We start from the raw sequence: 4,510 nt of genomic DNA on the forward strand, positions 1-4,510 counted from the left end.
AGTTTTTATGTTAAATTCACATTTCTGGACTTTACTATGAGTTTGTGTGTTTTTCTGTGATTTCAGGTATTTTCTGGCTGAAATTGAGGGACTTGAGCAAAAATCAGATTCAGAGGTTGAAAAAGGACTGCTGATGCTGTTGGATTCTGACCTCCCTGCACTCAAAGTGGATTTTCTGGAGCTACAGAACTCGAAATGGCGCGCTTCCAATTGCGTTGAAAAGTAGACATCCAGGGCTTTCCAGCAATATATAATAGTCCATACTTTGGCCAAGAATAGATGACGTAAACTGGCGTTCAACGCCAGCCTTCTGCCCAAATCTGGCATCCAGCGCCAGAAAAGGATCCAAAACCAGAGTTGAACGCCCAAACTGGCACAGAAACTGGCGTTCAACTCCACAAATGGCCTCTGCACGTGCTACACTTAAGCTCAGCCCAAACACACACCAAGTGGGCCCCGGAAGTGGATTTATGCATCAACTACTTACTCATGTAAACCCTAGTGACTAGTTTATTATAAATAGGACCTCTTACTATTGTATTAGACGTCTTTTTAACCATCTTTGGATTACTTTATGATCCTTTGATCACGTTTTGGGGGCTGGCCATCTCGGCCATGCCTGAACCCTCACTTATGTATTTTTTAACGGTAGAGTTTCTACACTCCATAGATTAAGGTGTGGAGCTCTGCTGTCCCTCAAAGATTAATGCAAAGTACTACTGTTTTCTATTCAATTCTTCTTATTTCGCTTCTAAGATATCCATTCGCACCCAAGAACGTGATGAAGGTGATGATTATGTGTGACGCTCATCATCCTTCTCCCTTATGAACGCGTGCCTGACAAACACTTCTGTTCTACATGAAATAAGGTAGAATGAGTATCTCTTAGATCTCCTAACCAGAATCTCCTAACTAGAATGATGGCGGCATTCAAGAGAATCCGGAAGGTCTAAACCTTGTCTGTGGTATTCCGAGTAGGATTCAATGATTGAATGACTGTGACGAGCTCCGAACTCGCGATTGTAGGGCGTTAGTGACAGACGCAAAAGGATAGTAAATCCTATTCCAGCATGATCGAGAACCGACAGATGAATAGCCGTGCCGTGACAGGGTGCGTGAGCATATTATTCACTGAGAGGATAAGATGAAGCCATTGACAAGGGTGATGCCTCCAGACGATTAGCCGTGCCGTGACAGGGCATTGGATCATTTTCCCGTGAGATGACCAAAAGTAGCCATTGACAGTGGTGATGTATCACATAAAGCCAGCCATGGAAAGGAGTAAGACTGATTGGATGAAGATAGTAGGAAAGCAGAGGTTCAGAGGAACGAAAAGCATCTCCATTCGCTTATCTGAAATTCCTACCAATGATTTACATAAGTACCTCTATCCCTATTCTTTTATTTATTATTCGAAAACTCCATAATTATTTTATATCCGCCTGACTGAGATTTACAAGGTGACCATAGCTTGCTTCATACCAACAATCTCCGTGGGATTCGACCCTTACTCACGTAAGGTATTACTTGGACGACCCAGTGCACTTGCTGGTTAGTTGTATCGAAGTTGTGACAATCATGAATTAAGATCAGAGCACCAAGCTTTGAAGCCATTACCAGGATTTGTTCGAGCCTGGAGATCACAATTTCGTGCACCAAGTTTTTGGCGCCGTTGCCGGGGATTGTTTGAGTTTGGACAACTGACGGTTCATCTTGTTGCTCAGATTGGGTAACTTTCTTTTCGTTCTCTTTTCAAAAATCTTTCAAAAATATTTTCAAAAAAAAAATTTTTTCTTGTTTTCGAAAAAAAAAATATAAATAAAAATGTTTTCAAAAAAATTTTATTCAAAATTTTTAAAAATGAATTCTAGTATTTCATGAAGCATGTGAAGCCTGGCTGGCTGTAAAGCCATGTCTAAATTCTTTTGGACTGAGGCTTCCAAACCATCAGAAGTAAGTTACATACTTGATAAATGATGAGCAGCAATTTGTTTTCAAGAGCAATATACTCTGGTGTTACATGCTGAAGCTTGGCTGGCCATTGGCCATGTCTAGTGTTTTGGACTGGAGCTTTCATTGAAAGCTTGGCTGGCTAGTGAGCCATGTCTAATTCCTGGACTGAAGCTTTAGACTAAGAATGCAAGATTCCTGGAATTCATATTAAAAATTTTGGAATCCTTATTTTTCCTTTTTCATATAATTTTCGAAAAAATCCAAAAAAAAAAATTAGAAAATCATAAAAAAATCAAAAATAATTTTCTGTTTCTTGTTTGAAGTCTTGAGTCATATCATAAGTTTGGTGTCATTTGCATATGCATCTTGCATTTTTCGAAAATTTCATGCATTCATAGTGTTCTTCATGATCTTCAAGTTGTTCTTAGTAAGTCTTCTTGTTTGATCTTGATAATTTTTTGTTTTGTGTCTTTTCATGTTTATCATATGCATTCTTGAATTCTTAGTGTCTAAGCATTAAAGAATTCTAAGTTTGGTGTCTTGCATGTTTTCTTTGCATTAAAAATTTTTCAAAATTGTGTCTTGATGTTCATCATGACATTCATAGTGTTCTTGGTGTTCATCTTGACATTCATAGCATTCTTGCATGCATTCATTGTTTTGATCTAAAAATTTCATGCATTGCATATTTTTCATGTTTTTCATAAAAATTTCAAAAATCAAAAAAATATCTTTCCCTTTTTCTCTCATCAAATTCGAAAATTTGGATTGACTTTTTCAAAAATTTTTAAAATCAAAATTGTTTCTTATGAGTCAAATCAAATTTTCAATTTGAAAATCTTATCTTTTTTTTAAATCTTTTTCAAAATTCTTAGTTATTTTCGAAAATTCCAAAAATATTTTTCAAAAAATCTTTTTCTTATTTTTATATCAAATTTTCAAAAATAACATAATCAATTAATGTTTTGATTCAAAAATTTGAAGTTTGTTACTTGCTTGTTAAGAAAGATTCAAACTTTGAGTTCTAGAATCATATCTTGTGATTTCTTATGAATCAAGTCATTAATTGAGATTTTAAAAATCAAATCTTTTTCAAAAACTAATTTCTATCATATCTTTTCAAAAAAATATCTTCTCATCTTATCTTTTTCAAAAATATCTTTTCAAAATATCTTTTCTAACTTCCTAACCTCTTATCTTTTCAAAATTTGTTTCAACTAACTAACCAACTTTTTGTTTGTTTCTTAACTTTTTCAAAACCACCTAACTAACTCTCTCTCTCTTATTTTCGAAAATATTTTCCCCCTTTTTCAAAATTTCTTTTTAATTTATTAATTAATTTAATTTTTGAATCTTAATTTTCGAAAATTACTAACATTTTTCAAAAACTATTTTCAAAAATAATTTTCAAAAATTATCCCTCCCCCATCTCATTCTATTTATTCATTCATATCCTAACATCTCATTTCACCTCTCTTCCATCCTCACAGTTGTGTTTCTTCCATTATATCACATTCTTTGTCTCCCCCTCTTTTCTTCCACTCACACAGGGATCCCTATACTGTGGTATAAAGGATCTCCATTATTATTATTATTATTATTCTGTGCCTTCTTCTTTGTCATATGAGCAGGAGCAAGGATAAGAACATTCTTGTGGAAGCAGATCCAGAACCTGAAAGGACTCTGAAGAGAAAATTAAGAGAAGCTAAAATACAACAATCCAGAGATAACCTTTCAGAAATTTTCGAACAGGAAAAGGAGATGGCAGCCGAAAATAATAATAATGTAAGGAAGATGCTTGGTGACTTTACTGCACCTAATTCCAATTTACATGGAAGAAGCATCTCCATTCCTGCCATTGGAGCAAACAACTTTGAGCGGAAACCTCAATTAGTTTCTCTGATGCAGCAGAACTGCAAGTTTCATGGACTTCCATCTGAAGATCCTTTTCAGTTCTTAACTGAATTCTTGCAGATATGTGATACTGTTAAGACTAATGGAGTAGATCCTGAAGTCTACAGGCTCATGCTTTTCCCTTTTGCTGTAAGAGACAGAGCTAGATTATGGTTGGATTCTCAACCTAAAGACAGCCTGAACTCTTGGGATAAGCTGGTCACGGCTTTCTTAGCCAAGTACTTTCCTCCTCAAAAGCTGAGCAAGCTTAGAGCTGATGTTCAAACCTTCAGACAGAAAGAGGGTGAATCCCTCTATGAAGCTTGGGAAAGATACAAACAGTTGACCAAAAAGTGTCCTTCTGACATGCTTTCAGAATGGACCATCCTGGATATATTCTATGATGGTTTATCTGAGTTATCAAAGATGTCATTGGATACCTCTGCAGGTGGATCCATTCACCTAAAGAAAACGCCTGCAGAAGCTCAAGAACTCATTGACATGGTTGCTAATAACCAGTTCATGTACACTTCTGAAAGGAATCCTGTGAGTAATGGGACGCCTATGAAGAAGGGAGTTCTTGAAGTTGATACTCTGAATGCCATATTGGCTCAGAACAGAATATTGACTCAGCAAGTCAATATGATTTCTCAGAGTCTACATG

At 35.9% G+C, this 4,510-nt stretch overlaps 1 non-coding gene across 1 annotated transcript; it reads right to left on the bottom strand.

Moving 5' to 3' along the window:
- Positions 1-4,110: 4,110 nt before the first annotated feature.
- Positions 4,111-4,218, bottom strand: LOC148567717 (small nucleolar RNA R71). Its single transcript, XR_015882029.1, has one exon. It is a non-coding gene; the product is annotated as a small nucleolar RNA R71 (small nucleolar RNA).
- Positions 4,219-4,510: the final 292 nt, after the last annotated feature.

This window comes from Arachis ipaensis, chromosome B4, assembly GCF_059453495.1.
Source record: "Arachis ipaensis isolate K30076 ecotype BB chromosome B4, ASM5945349v1, whole genome shotgun sequence".
NCBI classification, from domain to species: Eukaryota; Viridiplantae; Streptophyta; class Magnoliopsida; order Fabales; family Fabaceae; genus Arachis; species Arachis ipaensis.